At 33.6% G+C, this 20143-nt stretch overlaps 1 long non-coding RNA gene across 1 annotated transcript; it reads left to right on the top strand.

Moving 5' to 3' along the window:
* The first annotated feature begins 8350 nt into the window (after window positions 1-8350).
* LOC128039766 (uncharacterized) lies at window positions 8351-11600 on the top strand. The gene is made up of 2 exons (XR_008194334.1): window positions 8351-11438; window positions 11560-11600. It is a non-coding gene; the product is annotated as an uncharacterized LOC128039766 (long non-coding RNA).
* Window positions 11601-20143: the final 8543 nt, after the last annotated feature.

Genomic DNA, 20143 nt, shown 5'->3' with positions numbered 1-20143 from the left:
TATGGAGCTTGGAATCTTGAAAACCCTAAATATGGCTTCCCCCTTGCTGATTTCGTTCACCATGGAGAATATGGACAAATTTTTGGCTATTTTGGTGTTTTTAATTCTTTTAATTACTAAATGACCAAAATGCCCCCAACTTAAAATTTTCCTATTTCACTTATCTCTTGTCCATTTTTGTCCAACAAGTTTTCCAATGGTCTAATTACCATTTAAGGACCTCCAATTTAAAATTTCATAACAATTGGACACTTTTAACATGTAGAACTCAACTTTTGCACTTTTTACAATTTAGTCCTTTTGACTAAATTGAGTGCCCAAACGTCAAAATTTTTGAACGAAATTTTCACGAAATTATTTTACGAAATCGTAGACCATAAAAATATAATGAAAATAAATATTTTTTCTCGTCGAATTTGTGGTCCCGAAACTACTATTCCGACTAGCCCAAAATTCGGGCTGTTACATTGCGGCTGCTATAAGCCACAACGAGAAACCTGTAAAATTCTCGGGATAGGATTTCAAGACTTGGCAACAAAAAATGTTGTTTTAGTTGATCATGTTGAACTTGGCCAAATTTTTGAAAAATGACTCTCCTACTATTAAAGAGAGCGAGGTAGATGAAGTTACCGCTTTCACTGCTATTAAAGCTTGGAAACATTCAGATTTCCTATGCCGAAACTACATCCTAAATGGATTGTCGGATGCACTATACAAAGTGTATAATGTTAAGAAAACAACTAAGGAATGATGGACATCGTTGGACCATAAATACAAAGCAGAGGATGTTGGAACTAAAAAGTTCTTAGTTGCTAAATTCTTGAATTTTGTAATGGTTGATTCTAAATTAGTTGTGAATCAAGTGCAGGAACTTCAACTAATCATTCACGAAATTTTTGCTAAAGGGATGATAATAAGTGAATCCTTCCAAGTGGCAGGCATTATTGAAAAGTTGCCTCCTACTTGGAATGACTTCAAGAATTACCTAAAGCACAAAAGAAAGGAAGTGTCAGTGGAAGACCTAATTGTCAAAATTTGGATTGAAGAAGACAATAGAGGTACGAAAAAGAGGCTCAACAAAGCAAGAAATGACAATGTTGCTAGAGCAAACGTCGTAGAAGTCAAGAAAGACTTCAAGAAGGAAAAACAATCGCAAAATGGGCCTAAACTGGGACCAAAAGGTGGTGTTTTGAAGAAGCAAAAATTTCAAGGAAAATGCTTCAATTGCAACAAGATGGGGCACAAGTCATCCAACTGTAGGATCCCAAAGAAATTTAGAGCTAACGAGGTTAACGTTGTGGAAGAAATTTCCAAGGAAGTGTCCGATATGGAATTATGTGCCTAACTATGAATATGAATGTTCTTAGTAAAGGCGAATGTTTGTAGGAAGGAAATATGTATTAAACTAAATACTATGTCTGAATAAGAATGTTGTTCTTTCTTGTTCATATGCTTAAGTCATTTAATTAATGGCATAGTAGGCTCGAATATGTTAATTATGGTACTTTACGTACATAAATTAACTTAGAGCACATTCCTTCGTTTCGTAATAATTATAATTATAAATGTAAAACATGTGTTGAGGTAAATTAATAAAGGTCAAAAAAATCACTTGATCTAATACATAGCAATGTTTGTAAAGCCTGTTTAAATGAAAGGAAGGAATAAAAATGTTTATTTCCTTCATTACTACGAGTTAAGACAAAGAGAATTTATTTTCTATAAGTAAAAAGTTGAAAACCAACTTAATAAAAAGGTTATGTAATCGTGGTGGTGGATATATTGAATCATTTCAATAACACCACCATACTTTCCCAAAATAGAATAACCAAGAAGAAAATCAGATTCTAAAGGAAAAGATGAACGCACAGCTAAAAAGCTCTACGTTATCACATGAAATGTAGGGGGGAGCATTTCTATCAGCTAATTACCTTTTAAATAAGGTTTTCCGCAAGAAAAGGGACAAGACACCATATGAGTTATTGAAAGGTAGAAAACCATCTTACAACCACTTGAAAGTGTAGGGGTGTCTTACTAGCATAACATATAATGGTAAGTCGAGACATATGTGTCGTCGACATAATACTGTTAAACAAATTATCTCAAACGGAGTTATCTACATTGTGGATCTGCTAACTAAGGCTTAAACCGAGATCATGTTATTAAAACATTGAAAGGAATGTGACTAAATCCCATGAAAATAAAAGGCGCTATGTGAAGGAAAACCCTACCTAGTTGACTGGAGATTCCAAGATCTAGGTTCAAAGGGACAACCTAATTACATAGACCTTGTGAGGTCACTATAGGGGTACTTATCCCAAGTCCGTTCCTATAACGTAAACAGTGACTAAAAAAGGGATAGGTTAAGCAATGCTTTTAATGACCATTGTGTGTTTCAGTGAGCCGAACAACATAAGTCGCCTATGTGAGAGTGAAGTGAGGCCGCTTCAAGGAGACTATTGGGGCATAGTTCTCTCAAACTCTTACAGAACTAGGAGATGTTCACGACTATATGAACATACCCAGGAGAACTAAAACTTTACCAATGAGGTAGTTGTGTGAGATATATCATCGTTTACACAAAAGGCAGAACAGTTCAAGGACATCACGTCTACTGGTCAACTAGTAAAGTAAATATACTTTCGCAAGGGAAGGTTCAAGGGTGGATACCTACCTATCCTATACAACTATCGATTGTAGATTCTATCACCACATCGAGTTAATGTTTTTCGATAAAACTATCAATTTTTATTCATGTGAGGGATTGTTGGAAAAATTACATTTGATGGTAACTTTGAGGGATATTCTCAATAGGTAAAGGTAGAGAGTTGAATCATAATTTTATGGTTTCATATTCTACTCCATGAGACTTTTACAACGGTATATCATATGCTCAAAAGGGTTGAGTGATAAATGAGAAATTGAAGCTCAAAGTAAGCTACTTAGAAATATTGTTGAGGAAAAATAAAAGGCTTAGATCCCACATGGTTAAATACCAAGTGTGGGATGTGTTTATATATGTGAGCTCTCTTGAAAGGTTATATAGGGAAACTTATCTTAAGGAAACCACGTTTCACAGGCCTCAACGTTTCGTAAAATCTCAATTCTCCTTTATTTCAATTGTTTAATATGGTTTTATTTTATTTTCATATTTGATAAATTAACTATAACTAGTTCCGTCCATATATTATTTATATGTGTTTATTTATAATTAATTTGGAGAATCTCATGGGGTTTTTTGCCCACTTTTAGTAATTCACAAATGCGTAGGCTGGGGGGAAGTCATGTGTGTCCAAGATGCAGAGGGAGAGAGGAGAATATTATGCATGTATTTCAAGTATGCACTGTACCAATAGAAGCATGGATTGCCTTAGATCTCATATAGGTTACATCGATGCAGCATTTAGGAGACTGGGAATGGCTTACCTGGGTTTTCAGTAGGAGTACCACTGCTTAATGTCGTTCTTTCTGTACTGTCTTATGGGTTATTTGGACTGAACATAATAAGACTCTGCATGAAGGGAAGGTTAGTACTGGGAGAGGGATCGCTGAAATAACCTAGAGGTACATTAAAGAGATTGATTAAATAGGGGCGAGATCCCTTACCAAACAGTGGGCAATGTCTGAGTGGTGCTCACTGGAAACCCACTTCATAAAAACCAATTTTGACTTGGCTTTTGACTGTAGGTAGTGTAGATCGGCATCGGGATTGGTGAATAGGAATGACAGAGGTGAAGGTTTTGGTCTTGAAATCGTTGCTAAACATTGAGATTACGTCGCCATTTGTAGCAAAGGTGCGTGCATGTTCTCAAGCGGTGTGGTTGGGCTTAGCAATGGGAGTGGACAAGTTAGAAGTGGAAGGCGATGCATTAACGATTATAAAGAAATGTCAGTCCATAGCCATTGACAAATCAGAAATAAGTGCATACATCAGAGACATTCATCACAATCGGAGAGGGTTTCAAAGCATCCATTTCAAACATGTGCAAAGATCAGACAACATAATTGCTCACAGACTAGCATCAAAAAGTTTAAGAAGGAACGAAGAGATTTACCTAGAAGGCGTGGTGCCAAAATATGCTTAGGAATCGCTGGGACCGCGACATCAGAGAGAACGAGAACCCGATTGAAGAGTGTTTTAGGGTTTCTGAAGATCAAAGAGAACGATGGATGGTGATTTTAGAAAAGATTAATCGTGAGCCTCGGAGAACTGTAACCGACAATAGAGGATTAATGAGCTTTCTAGAAAAGCTTGAAATGGGTAACAGTTCATTTTCGAACTGGACTAAGTCTTTTTTTTTTTTTTACTTCCCTTTTCCTGCATAGATGTTTATGGATTAAGTTCGCTAGTTTTCAGCCCATTCTCTTTTTTTTTTGGTTTGGATTTTGTTTTTGGGTTTATTTAATATAGTCCAATCTAAAGTTTTTTTCAAAAAATAAAGTTAGAAATAATATTTGGTACATTGGCAGTTGAGTTTTTAGACTCTACAAGTAAGGTCATGGGTTGACAAATGTTTTATAGAGATATAGTAAAAATTAAAAATTAAATGTTAAAAAAATAGAGGCATGACAATTTTAAGGCTACTTGTGGAATAAAATATACACCATTATGCCAAATACTAATCCAAAGTTATAAGATTGAATAAAAATTATATATTTTTAATTTAACTTTGACATCATATGTAAAATTTAATGGATAATGTGAAATTTAGTTGTTAACTTTTAGATATTTATTTTGGGTTCAAATTAGCTCTTTTTTAGTCTAAATAGGCTCTTAACCTTTTAAAAGAGTCAAATTGTTTTGTATAATAGAAATACTTACTAAAATATTTATTTATGAGATAATGTCACATTTGGTACTGTACTTTCATAAAAAATCCAATGTGGTACTGAACTATATATATGTGTTTTAATATGGTACTTGTATTTTTGTAAAATACCCAATGTGGTATCTATACTTTGAAAATGTCTAATTTGGCACCGAACTACCAATAAGTCTTTTATTATGGTACCGATGTTAATAACGTTAGTGAATATGACACATTGATTTTTTTCAAACCATCAAGTCCACATGGATAATAAACATTATATGAAAAATGAATAAATAAATCAAATCAAATTTTAAAACAAATAACTAAACATAAGATTAATAAAAAGAAGTAAATATTAAACTTACATAAATAAAAACGTCATCTTCTATGTTTAACTAAATGGTCATAGATTCCGAAGTGTGTTCCATTTAGCATAATATTTTAATAGATATTTGAATAATATTCTTCTATTATCCATGAAGGCACAAGTATTCTCACATAAGTTTAGTACTTACTTTTTTTTATAACCAATTGTTTAGCTATCTGTTTTAATTTTTTTTTTGTTGAATTTTGTATTTTCTATGTAGGCCTGATGATTTGGAAGAAAATTTTACGTGTTAAATTTTCATTGACAGATTTAATAATTCACTAACGTTGTTAACACTAGGTACCTTAATAAAACTCATATTGGCAGTTGAAGTACTACATTAGAAATTTTCAAAGTACATGTACCACATTAGATATTTTATAAAAGTATAGATACCAAATGTCACATTATCCCTTGATTTTTTAAAGATGTTGGTATGACAACTCACGTGGTAGTTCACGTGTACTTTATGCTGATATGACATTACTTATTTTATATGTCACGTCAACAAATAATTTTAAAAATAAAAATTAAAAAAAAGCATAAATTACACATGAATTATAGGTTGTTATGTTTAAAAATTTATCGTTTTAGTCAACATTTCTATTAAAAAGATTGTACAAGCCCAAATTGCCCGGGCCCAAACAAAAAACAAAGCAGGCAATTTCAGTTTTTTAATAGCAGGCCTAAACTCGTCTAAGGCCCAACAAATAAATGGCCCAATAACAAAACTAACCTAAGCCCAACACAGACATCAGCCCAAAACACAAAAAAAAAAACAAAAGAAGAAAACCCTAGCCAGATCGCCTCAGTAGCAATAAGACTCCACGCCACGCCTAACGCCTCGATCGCGACGTTTGGCCTCCATGCGCGCCAAACTCTCCACGAACACCTGAAAAACGGACTCAAGGAGTCCAAAGAGAAAAAAACAGCAAGCAATATTGTTTTTTTTTCCCTCGATTTATTTTCTTTTCGGCCTATAAAAGGCCCTTTTAAATCTGTAAAAGGGGGGACGGGAAAAATACACAAAAGAATAGAAAGAAAACATTGAGAATACAAAGATTTTTCAAGGTGAAATTGGATTTCTGTTCTTTTCTTTTCGTTATTTTCTATTTATTTCTTTTATTTCTTTATTTCGTTTTAAATAAATAATACAAAAGGGAAAAGGGGATTTTTACCTCTTTCGTCGGCGACGCCAAGGGTGGCCAACTCCGTCGCGGTCGGGGCACGGGCACAGGCAAACGGCGGCGCGATGACGCTAGGGGCGAAACCCTAGCAGAGCAAAAATAGGGCCAATTTGTTTTTTTTTCCTTTCCATTCTGGTAAATGATTTTTAAGAGAAGGAAATTATTTTTATAATGGTACAAAAACGGCGCCGTTTTCCCAGGCCTGACCCACGCGGTGACCCGACCCGAAGGGGAGGATCCGCGCGCTCTGACGCCAGGTGGGAAATTTGCGTGTTTGGTCCCTCCTATTTTATCTTGATTTTAAATGCAGTATTTCGCGTGTTTGCAATTTTGCCACAAATTTTCGCGCCTGTTTCAATTTAGTCCATTGACCAGGTTTGCAGATGGCGTTGAAATGGCGCCGTGGAATTAATGGGCATATTGCCTTTTTCGTCCTTCACCGTTATGCGTGTGTTCAAGTTGATCCCTTTTTTATTATTTTTGAATTTGCCCCCCATTGTTTTCGTTTTTAATTCAATTTAACCCATTTTTTAGTTTTTGTCACAATTACGCCATACTATTGTTTTGTTTTATTTTTTTATTACTATAATATTGTATATTATTATTATTATACCTACATTTTTTATTTTACTTTCTTTTTTTATATACTTTTTGCTTTATATATACATATATGTTTTATAACATGGGCACATTTTACGTTCCCATTTTTCAAAAATCATTATAAATATTTTTATTATTTTACACTTTCTATTATTATATATATTCTTAAAACTTATATAAATACATGTATTTTACATTCGTTTCGTTTTTATTTTATCTCTTTTAACTTTTATACATTTTATATTATATATATGTTTATATATATTTCTTTATTTCTGTAAATATATACATGTGCATGTTTTTATGCTTTTATTTTATTCTCAATACATGCATTTACATTGGTTTGTTTGATATATTCCATTCCTTCTTCTTACATGTATACCTGTATATGTGTGTTAGATATGTTTGCAAGGTTACTTGTATATTGTACTTGTATATATATTTCGTAAATATTTATTCATATATGTTTTACATTAAAGCTTTTATATCATATTGTATATTAACTTTTAACATACCCTTTGAAAATATAATTTGGCTTTAATCATTCATCAAAGTTATTTTCTTGATTTAAAGTTTTTTGAATAAAGCATTATTTGAAGTTTGAGATTTTCAAGGGAAATTGAGCCCTAACGTATTGGGTTCTGATTTTCTTTGTCAATCTTAAATGACCGAGAATATTCTTTATTCAAAATGCATGAGCATAAAAATCATTTTTGGGAACTTAACTTGTTGTGCCCTAACGTATTGGGTGTGGCCTGTTACTTTCTCGAAATGAAGATTTTCGCATAAAATAAAAGTGATATTCAAAGTTCGGGGATTATGAGAGATTGTACCCTAACGTATTGGGACTCGGTTTCTTTACATGACTTGAACAATTGGTTATCCTTTTGCAAATTTCATCATTCAAGCTTATTTTAAAATCTTTTTAACTTTCGACACTAAGACATCAAATAGTCAATTTGGTACCGATTTTGAGCGTTACGAGGGTGCTAACCCTTCCTCGTGCGTAACTGACTTCCGAACTCGTTTTCTCAAAAATTCGTAGACCAAAATAATTTTTAAGGTGAGCCGATCACACCTTAATAAAGAATCGGTGGCGACTCCAGTTTTATTTTAAAAAAAAAAGGTCGACAACTAAATTTTTTTTTCAAAAAACGGTTTCGACAAAGATAATTCGACTCCTTTTCTAAGGTTGATGGTAAAATTCAATTCTTTTAAAAAAATTAAGAGTGAAATTTAACTAAAATAATAATGCACATATTTAAATTATGTTATTGGTTGATGTTAATTAATAATATTTGTTGAAAACTTAAATATCGCTATCATTGTTTCAAGACGGATTTTGTATCTCATATATTTGTAGGAGAAAATGATTGTGACATTATGAAAGATAATCTACAAATTGTAAGTAAGAAATTTAAGAAAATATATAGTATATGTTATAAAATCTCAACCTCATTTATGTTTAAAAATTTCCACCTTCTATATTTAAAATAATTACCTAATGAAAATATTGTATAACAAAACCAAACAATTTAAAATTATGTTGTTTGGGTGAGGCTGTGGTCACAAAACTTCTTGACGGCGAAAAATGAGGTGGATTCCCAAGTTGTTTGGGTGCGGCTGCCTGGGCTACCAGAAGGATATTACTCGAATTTTATCCTGAAAGCGATTGGACAAGCAATTGGTCCAGTAATCAAGATCGATGAAAATACAGACACTGCTAGGAGGGGACGTTTTGCGAAAATGGCCATTTGTGTGGATCTGAGGGAGCCACTTCTGTCCAAAGTCAAAATAAATGGACGGACACAGAGGATCGAATACGAGTCCTTCCAAATGTGTGTTTCGGGTATGGACTATATGGGCATAATGCTGCTGCATTCCCGAAAGATCGGGCACCGTCGCCGATGGAGGAAACAACCATAAGCACACAGGCGGCGAATGATCAAGATCTCCAAAGAAGGGTTGAGGAAGAAAACTACGGGCTGTGGATGCTAGTGGAAGGCCGACAGCGGCGTAAAGGTAGGAGTGCAGGGGACAGAACGGACGTGAATCATGGCGGATCTGTGGGAGGATCTCGTTTTAATGTTTTAAGCGAGATTCAGGGAGAAACAGACGCTGTTGAAGCAGTGGTTAATGAAAAGAGAAGTGAAAATGGATCCAAAGTGGCGTTTGGGAAAAAGAGAAACGGCTTGAAGGCTAAAAGAAAGGGTGTGGTAGTTGCAAGTGAGCCAAAGATGGGTTTTAAAGTATTAAGACCCAGTACTAATGTTGTTGGGTCTTGAGGTGATGGAGGGCCGAAAAACATGGGTGATGGCTCAATAATGGGTCAAAGAAGTGGGCTTTTGGAGACAACCCATTTGGCTTTCAATTTGTTCAATTTGTAGAGCGGTGAGGATTATTCAACCAGGGCAGGCCGGCTCTTGGGAGTGGAAATGGGAAATTTACATTTGGAGAGACAAGTATGGCTGAAGAAAGCACGGGGAAACTTCCGACGCCAATGGAGGAGTTCGAAGCAACACGGCCATGAGAAGTGGAGGGAATTCGAAGCAATCTTTGGTAGAGGTAGGGACGACCATGAGGGAGATTGTGGGCGACATTGAGCGTGACAATGGATTGAGAAACTCAGCTGTTGGAGAAGCTATGGCGGTTGAGGAGTTTGACGGAGCGATGGGCGGGCAAGCCGAAACAAGTTGTTGATTTGGTTTGTTACTTGGGTCGCTGCATAATTCCATTAATTTTACGGATATAAAGTTGATGTTTTGGAATTTCCAGGGTACTGGCCATCCTAGATTTCATAGTTTTGTAAAGGAGTATAGGAGGGATTTTGCACTAGATTTATTTTGCCTTATGGAAACCCGGTTAAGTGGAAATAGAGCTGATGATATAATCAGTAAATTAGGCTATCAGAACTCTTTTATAATTGAACCAATAAGCAAAGGGCGATCAGTTTTCTGGTTTCAGCAGTTTATGCTAGTCCTCAAGCTGCAAAAAGGAAAGAGTTGTGGAAATTTCTAGATTTGTTTGTTGAATCTGTTAATGAGGCTTGGTTTATAGCGGGAGATTTTAATTCGGTTTTGAATAGCTCGGATAGAAAAGAGGGTGCAGTTTGTGTGAGAGCTGGTTGTGACCTTTTTAAAGGGTTTGTATTCAATCATGGAATCAGAGACGTGGGGGTTTTGAGTCCTCGCTTCACGTGGAGTAGAGGGAATTTGTTTCAAGACTCAATAGCGCTTTATGCAGCTCGAAGTGGGAAAATTTTTCACCAAATTATTCTATTTGGCATCTCCACAAGTTGAAATCTAATTATCGATCGATCTTGGTTGCTCCTAGCAGTAAATAACAAAAGGGTGGCCAACGATCGTTTAGATTTCTTGCCAAATGGTTACTTCACTCGGATTTTAGAGAACTTGTTAAAAATCATTAGAAGAGCGATCTTGAGGTTGCCTCGATTTAGGAGTAGGTCACAAAGGTGGTGCAGAAGTGGAATAAGGAAATTCGTGGTAATATTTTTGGGCGGAAAAAGGAGTTGGTTTCGGAACTTAGTCGAATACAAAGAATCTTGGAGGTTAGGTTGTCATCACGGTTGATCTCGTGTGAAATCACGTACTGCTTGGCTAACAAATGGAGATAGGAATACAAAGCTTTTTCATAGTCGAATGATGACAAGGCGGAGAATAAATAAAGTTGAGGGATTAAAATTCGATGAAGGGGAATGGTGCTTTGATGATGAAAATTTAAAGTTGCATGCTATCAACTTCTTCCAGAAGCTTTACATGGCTGAGGAACTTGCAATGGGGAATTTTCCTTGTAGAGGTATGTAATCTATGGCACCTCTGAAAGCATCGGGTATTAATGGGTTCCACGTGAAGTTTTACCAGTCACAATGGGAAACTATCAGGGAATCGATTTGTTCGCTAGTTCGAAAGGTTCTTGGGGGGGAAGGTTTGGATCCGAAGATTACTAGAACTTTGATCGACTCAATGATCGGAGGTCATCTCTACGGTTTTGTATAAAATCATCACTAAAACTATAGTGAATGGACTTTGACCAATTATGGCCAGTATAGTTAAGCAAAACCATGCAAGCTTTATTGCATGGAGGAGTATTTCAGATAATATCATTATTGCGTAGGAGGCCATTCACAACATGAAGACGATCGAAGGAAGGAATTGTTGGATGGCTTTGAAGGTGGACTTGGAAAAAGCTTACGATAGAATTCGCCGAGGGGGGTTTAAAAGACACTTTGATGGAAGCAGGATTTCCACATTGGTTAGTTATGTGTGTTTACCCCAAACTTACAAATCCTCTAGAATGGTGAAGTTTCTCAACTGTTTTGTCCCACACGTGGAGTGAGACAAGGAGATCCCCTTTCACCTTATTTTTTTGTACTGTGTATGGAGCGCTTTGGCCACCTAATTAAGAGGGCAGTTGAAGGAATGAGTGGAGTCGTCTTCTTTTATTGAAGCAAGGGTAAAAAATCTCGCACCTATTTTTTGCTAATGACTTAATCCTATTTTTTTTTAAAGCAGATATAGGTCAAGTTGAACGTGTTAATGATGTTATCAATACTTTTTGTTGTTTCTCTAAATAGAAGATTAATAGAAGTAAGACCCAGATTTTCTTTTCCCATAATACATTGGAGGAGGTAGCTTGCAATATTACGGAAAAGCTTGGTTTCTCAATAGTGGATGATCTTGGAAATTACCTTGGTATGTCGATATTCCATCAAAAAGTTAGTTCATGAAATTTTGACTTTGTGGTTAACAAGATTTGCATTAAGCTAAGCAGCTGTGAGGCCAAGAATCTTTTAATGGCGGGAAGAATAACTTTGGTGAAATCGGTCCTTTTTTATTTACCTAATTATTTCATGAGTACAACTCATCTCCCACTATCGATTTGCAGGAATATTTATAAGTTAGTTTGAGATTTCATTTGGGGTTCAAGTGAGGATTTGAGGAAACCTTCTCTTATGAATTGAGCTGACTGCTGTAGACCTTTAAGCAATGGAGGGCATGGGATTAGAAGCCTTGTTGATCATAATAAAGTTTTTTTTTTTTTTTTTGTTAAAACTGGATTTTAACATTATTGCAAATACTAAAGCATTGTGGGTACGTGTGCTGAAAAGCAAGTATAATATCCAATGAGTAATGCCGAATTATATAACAAGAGGATGCTGCTCATTTATTTGGAGGTCTATTATGAAAGTTTGGCCAGATGTGATTAATAATACCTATTGGTTGATTGGCGATGGTCGCTTGAACTTTTGGAATGACATATGGCCTAGGAATATTGGACCACTCAAACCCTTTTTCATAGGCGTTGGTCATCTGGATGATACGCTTAAAGTATGTGACATGACAGATACAGAGGGTAAGTGGGATAGATGTTGGTTAAGTTCTCTGCTTCCTAACCATGTACTTTGTCACATTGCAACTATACTCCTTGTATAGATGTAGGAGCTAGCCGAGTCAGCTGGAAATGGTCGACTAGTGATGTGTTCTCTTTGGGGGAAACTTATAAGAACTTTTCTAAATTTAGCAATTTTGATCCTAATGTGAAATGGGAGTTAGTTTAGTAAAGTAAAGCTTTGCAATGTGTTTGGGTATTTCTATGTCTGCTATGGCAGAGTCGGATTTTGAAAAATGGTGAACGTGCAACACCCTCAACGTGGCCTAGGAGTTTTGGCTAAGTTAAGGGCGTTACATTGATCATCGAAGTGATCCGGTAAAGCCATTCTTTTGCTTAGCCATTCATTAATCAAATCGACTTTACTTAGTAATCCAATTACAACATTATTAATGTAAAGTTTTGAGAAAAACAGTTAAAACTTAAAAAAACTTTTCAAAACTGTAGTATTTTGGAAAGCAGCGAAAAACATGATTAAAAAGAATAGTTTTCTAAACCAATTAGCATGGAATTATCAAAGTATTAACTAAGTGCCATGCTTAAAAATTTATAAGCTAAATAATCTCAAACCACAATTATAAAAGCAATAAATAATTAATAATTCACAACCCGATAAATAAACCAATAAAATGATTAAGGAAAGCTTTAATGGAAACTTTTAAATAATAAGGAAAAATGAGGTGCTAGTCCTAGGTTCATCTGATGCCATTCTAAGTCCTAGTTTTCTGCGTTACTTGAGAGGTAAGGAAAATGGAGTGAGCTTATGACAGCTCATTGTGAGTCTAATTTTTAAACCATGATATATAATTGTTCAAACAATAAAGCAATTTATAACATCATAGCAAATTAAGCATAGTGTAAGAAACATTTAGTAAATCAATGCATGTACAGGTTATGATCATGATGCAATGCAGTTATAATTTTAAGTTCCCACCCATCCATCCTATCTGCCTTCGAGCATCGCTCGACACTTCAAAACACATATCAATAACTGACCATCTTGGATTTCCCGGTGGCGATGATTGTTCACTTGTCATTCGTGACGATGACTTTTACTACAATAACTTACCATCTTGAGTTGCTCGATTTCAATGGCCTTTTTAAACTACCATCTCGGTTAACGCTATTTCGATGATATTGTCGCCTACTTTGTGCAACACTAACTTTCGATGTGGACTTGATTTCCACTTTGTCCTCCATACCCAATTTCATGTAATTATGCACATAAACTCAGCATATCATGTTATTTATCAACAATTGATACTATGATTGTCAAGCACATATATCATTTCATACTCTCATCAATGACATGTATTCAATCACTCATTCTTATCAATTTCACATATACAATTTCTTCATACAAACTAAAAAAAACTTGTATCTGTATACTAATATTAGGTTGTTAACATGCTAGTTCGACTAACACACATATATCAGGTTCACATATAGGGTTCGCACATACAAGGTTCGCATACTGGATCACATAAGGCTTCGTGTACTAAATTACATAAGGTTTTACATGAAGGTTCTCATATCAGCTACAGTTCGTCTATCAATTTATAACAGAGTTAGTATGTATACCTATTTATGTAAGGGTTTGCATACTAGATCACATAAGGGTTCGCATACTAAATCACATAAGGTTTTGCTTGAAGGTTCATATATCAGCTACAGTTTACCTATCAATTTATACAGATTTTGTGTGTATACATGTTTATGTAAGGGTTCTGATGAAATTAGAGATGAATACTCTAATCTATTAAGGAAAAACTCATTCAAAAGTATGTATTTCTTAGAAATATGTACAACTATACATACATGAAGGATTGAATCAATTAAAGAAAGAATATCTCTAAATAAAATCCCTAAAAATTAGTTGTAATCTCTAAATTTATACTATTCAATGCTATCAAATAATTAAAGATTCTCAACACTCCCCCTCAAGTTGGTGCATAGATGTCTCGCATGCCCAACTAGCAAAGAAGATTATGATAAGTCTTACAATTGAGCCCTTTAGTAAAAACATCAGCCAACTATTTTTCGGATGCTGGATAAGATAGACTTAAGGGACTTAAGGCACCACTGACTACTTTAAGTTATGCTAATGGCCGTTTTGTTGTCACAGTACAAGGTTGATCCATTTTCGTTCAACAACTTTAGCTCTTCCAATACCTTTTGCAGCCATAAAAGCTTACAAACACCTTGAGCCATGGCCCTATATTCAGCCTTTGTGTAACACCCCTTAACCCCAAACCGTCGCCGAAATAAGATTACGAGGCATTACCGGATATCTCAGACAATTTACAAATAATTCTTAAATAAAAAACAAACATATTATAAAATGATTATAAATTCATATAAATTTATGCTAATTGGCTTCATTCATTTTTTTAAAAAAATTTCGACAGTATTTCTGCTTATTTTTACATAAAACCCCCTACAAATTTCAAAACACAACCAACCCAATTCATTATTTCAACCAAGGCATTTATATACTTAAATATACTTAAATCTTACTTGACATAATGTCTTAAGAACTTAATTAATAAAAACCCAATTATCATTTCTAATCATCTCGTAAAACTATTCAAACCATTTTAGTTCACTATTAATGCCATAAACAATTTCTATTATTTCACCACTTAAATCATCAAATCACCTAATATCTTACTTTACAACAAAATTATATAACATACCAAAATAACCATTATAATCCTTATGTACATGCCACTTTCACTTAAGGAAGAAAACATCACCAAAATCTTTATGCTGGAGTCGGAATTGATCTGGATGCTGAACCAGAACCTTTGATTTCTATCGACTTGCGCACGGAAACAATCGTACGCTGAGTATTCGAACTCAGTGGTATTACCATAATTCAAATTATAATAATAACAATAAAATATAATCATCAAACATATCATGCACAAATCATACATACAAGTTTAAACTCAAATTTTGTAATACAACAATAACAATTTATCAATTAATATCATATATCCACAATTTGAGCTTTGAACACATCATGAACCTTAGATTCATTTCTCAATCCCATATCACATTTCAATTCACAATTCAACTTTTCATTTCATTTCAATAGCTCGATTGATCAACTCATTCAGTTTATCATTTCATTATTTATCCTATTAACAAAACTCGGACTTTGGCGGATACACGGATCCAACCAAACACTCCAGTATGGCACCTAGTGCCTCATCGGATAGTTCGAAGCAATAGTTGACACCCAGTGTCTTATCGGCAAAGCCGAAGAAAGTTGGTACCTAGTACCTCATCGAATCTATCCGAAGAAATATAGTGACACCCAGTGTCTCATCGGCTCGAGGTCGAAGTATCCCTGAACTCTTCCAATCCTATGACATGCCAACTATATCCTACTCAGCCCGACTAGTTAATAGGGTATTTAAATCACATATAACCCCAATTCAATCACAATTTCTCACATTTTTAATTCAGTCATTTTTCCACCTTTCAATCAATAATTAATCCATAAATTCACACATTTTCACAACTCAATACATTTCCATTCAATTTAATATCAGTCACAATTCGATTCAAATTCACTTCCTGCTTTCAATCAACAAACAATTCAAATATTAATTCATATCAATTATTCAATTTAATTCCCACTTATCTTAATAATAATAATAATAATAATAATAATAATAATAATAATAATAATAATAATAATAATAATAATAATAATAATACTTACCTCATATTTCATTTACCAAACACATAAATTAAAATTTAACATTTAATAATAAATAACTTGAATTATAGTAATACAAACCGTGATTTTCTCGAGTTTACTCCTCGATAATCTTCTCTTTTCCCTTCCGTGCCGATGCTTCTGGTTCTTTGCTAGCTACGAAAATAATAATAATAATAATAATTTACACTATTAATTTCAGCACTAATTATGATAAATAATTGAATTTCTATTCAATTTATTCCTTATTCTCAATTTAATCCTAACTAAGTCCACTTACTTTCCTAATTCAATTCACACTCTATTTCTATTCAAATTTCATCCAAACTCAAATGTAACTATTAATATTTCAGCATATTTTCCTAATTTTTAATTTCCTCAATTTAGTCCCTAAAACATAAAACTTATAGTTTCTTTTATAATTTAATCCCTTTATCAATTCTAACTTAAAATTCATTCAATTAATCCCTAATTCAACAATTTATTCAACATGAACCATGCTTAAAAACCTATGAACTTACAAAATATCAACTTAATTCCATCAAAACTTTGTTTTAAAGCTTCTAAATCATCAAAACTAAATAAAAAGGGTTCAATTGACTTACCAATCAAAGCTTTAAACCTTAAACCTTTAGGGCATGTTTGGTTGGGTGTATTGGCATAGTTTTTCTATTACGCCTGTAATACAATACTAACCTAATCGGTGAAATCCACCGATTTCTAATACACCCTATTTGCTCAGATTAGGCGCCGCATAGGTTTACCATCCCTATTATACCCTCCCATCTACTTCCCCGTTTCTCTTCTGTTCCTTCTAGCCTCTGCCGATTTCCTTGTTGGTAAGTTAATCCCCTCCAGATTTGTTTCACTCTGCTGATTCTGCATGTAATCGGTTTCCCCTTTTCTGATTACAGCTTCTTCTTCATTGCACTGTGCCCGGATTTGGTCATATACAGGTTAGTGTTTTGGGTTTTTAAGCTTTCCATTCCTCCTAATTTATTCCTCTTCTTGGTTGCCTTGCTGCGCCTAGTTATCACCATTTCGCTTCTTTCCGTGCTCCACTCAAGGCTTCAATTTATTTCAAAGGAAATCCATATTCATTACAGTCAACTAAACCTTCAATTTACAAGCCATATGTAATCATGTTTCTTTTTTTTAATTTTGGGTCTCGCAAGATTTGTTCTTTTGGGGTTTTGAATTCTTTTTATTGTTATGTTTAGTTAATCCTTGAATTTATGTTGTTTAGAGATGGTGAATTTAATGAAGTAATATAGTTGATGTCGATATTCATGTCGTAGAAGAAATGATTAGAAGAGTTAATTATAACAAGAGAAATGGAAATAAGGTACAATTCATCGTGTTAAAAAAAGACCTTTTCGTTGAACAAAACTCCACCAAGAGGGTTATCTTTGTCGATAGATTTATGGATGAATGCCTTCAAGTCCGGACTGCTTTCTATCTTAAGAATCTTTAAGGTGGGAAGTCAACAAGATAATCTTCATGGAAAATTCCAATGAGTTTCAAGATCTTTCAATTTGAGGGAGTTCAATCGAGGAAGCAAATTAATCCTCTGTTTTAGAATGCTTCTTGATCCGCTTCTCCATTGATATTATCTCCTGCATGCATTTGCATTCACTTACTTCCAAGCATTTGAGTCACTGCAAATATTTAATCATGGAGTCGGATACCACATGCTTTATGTTGACGCAACCCTCAATGATCAAGCTTGTCAAATTTTGAGTTGAGCAAAATGCTTGGGGAAGCCATATTCTTTCAATGCCAATTGAGGATAGTTTCAACTTCTCTAGCTTAGGAAACAATATCTGCACAGCATACTATTAAAGGATTACTTGATCATTGCGGTTTCAGTTTCACATTTATAAATGGAACTTTTGAATTTATACTTTATTACTGTACTTTCTACTGCATTTTTTAGCAATATAATTTGTGACTGAAAGCATGTAAAATAATTCCATGCCTTTCTTCTGTGTTTAATATCCCCTTTTTCTCTTTTGCTCCCTTTCACTTATGGGCCTCTTCATTGCTATATGACTCGTCTTTAAGACGTTGCTTTTCTCTTAATTTTATTGCCTTGCTGTTTACCTTCTGGTCTGGAGTGTGAGAAAGTTATCTTATTTCCTTTCAGGAGGAGCTAGAAGGAAAATTCTTTAAAGACAGAAGACCTTTTGATTTGCAAGGTTGGTTTTGCATTTGTTTTCATGATGTTATTCTTTCAATCCATTGTCTCGAGGCTGATTAGCATTTTCATTAGATATAAGCAAAATGGTTGAGTGGTTATGAAGTGTTGGCATAGATGCCACTGCATGTTGATTCAAATATGTGCTTTATTGGTTTTCAATTCTGGATCATGGCCCAATTGATTGAGACAAAGAATTGATAATTTATATAAAAAGCTCTTGTCATTTTAATAATAATAATATTTTATTATTATTATTTTTAAATATATTATTTTATCGTAAATATGATAAAATCTACTAAGGCAAGATTCTCATTATAGAAACCAGAAATTCCAAGTTGAACAAAGTCCCTGATAGGTCTCATCTATATGCTATGGATAGAATATTTCTAAAATAGTTAATCAAATCTTCTTCTTTTTATATTATCATGATATTATTTTATTATAAATAATATTATTTTAGATTTATTTTCAAATTTTTAATAAAATGGCATCATGTAATTTATATAAAATTTCGACATTAGAATGATTTTAGGTAAAATATTTTCATTGGTAAATTTTCCTAAAGCAATTTTTGAATGTTGTTTTTCCATGAAATAAATATAATATAAATTATATTTGTTACAAAATATTATATAACTATTTTCTCAAAATTTATTTTATAGTAAGATATTAATTAGTTATTAAATAACTAATATCTTATATAGATTTCATAATAATCAATGCGTAATTAAAACTTAATTTGAAAATATATATATATATTACATATATGAAAGTGCATAATAATACACTGAACTTAGAGGAGATAAATGAAGCTAAGTAATAGTTAAATATATTCTTATATTTATATTATTAAAATACTAATATTTTATACTATAAAACATTTATTACTTTTAAAAAAGCATTTATTGATCAATGTTAAATTTTATTATTAAAATAAGATTGTAATATTAAATAATTTTTTATACAAATACCAAATCTCAAATCCTTAAACAAAACCACCCAATTGATGCTCATTGGTGCATCTGACTAACTTTGCTGGCAGACAATTTGACCAGAGGCCAATTTTTGGCATAGCAACCTTGGCTGCTCAGTGTTACAGTGTACATTCTGATAGTAGAATTGATCAGTTCCAATTTCGATGCTTATATAATTGTTATTAAATTAATAATATTCAAATTCCTTATTTAATTCAAATTGACTATAATATTATTTTCAAATAAATTATCAAATTATAAAATGACAATATCTCAACAATATCTCAACAATTGATAAAATCTTACTGAAGATTAACAATATCTCAACAAAAATTGAATGAATTATCTATTTTATTAATTGAAAAAGATATCTTATACGATATTTATTTTAATAAATTTGCATCTCTAAAGTGTGAGGGGATTGATACTGAGTTCTAATTTTAATATGGTGCAGTAATGGCTCGTTTGCCCTTAATTGCACAAAGTTTGAGGCGTAAAAGAATCGGTGCTGCATTGACAATTTGGTTGGAAATTTGTAGAATCGCGATTTGGTTCTTATTTAGAATGGGTGCCAGCCTTAGCCTACATACTTATAGACCAAGGATTAGGTCCTATACCGTAGATTTTTATGCACAACGGGATTATGTGAAGAGGCTTGTATATGCTAGTGACGAGACTTGTATTGAACAAGTTAGGATGAATAGAACTGCCTTTTTTAAACTATGTGAGATGTTAGAATCGATAGGGGGATTGAAGTCGTCAAGGTTCATGCTTGCTGATGAGCAAGTAGCAATGTTTTTACATATCATCTCCCATCACCTTAATAATCGAGTTATCAAGCATCACTTTAGAAGGTCCGGAAACG

Source organism: Gossypium raimondii, chromosome 3, assembly GCF_025698545.1.
Source record: "Gossypium raimondii isolate GPD5lz chromosome 3, ASM2569854v1, whole genome shotgun sequence".
Lineage (NCBI taxonomy): Eukaryota > Viridiplantae > Streptophyta > Magnoliopsida > Malvales > Malvaceae > Gossypium > Gossypium raimondii.
This window is presented reverse-complemented; position numbering and strand designations above follow the sequence as displayed.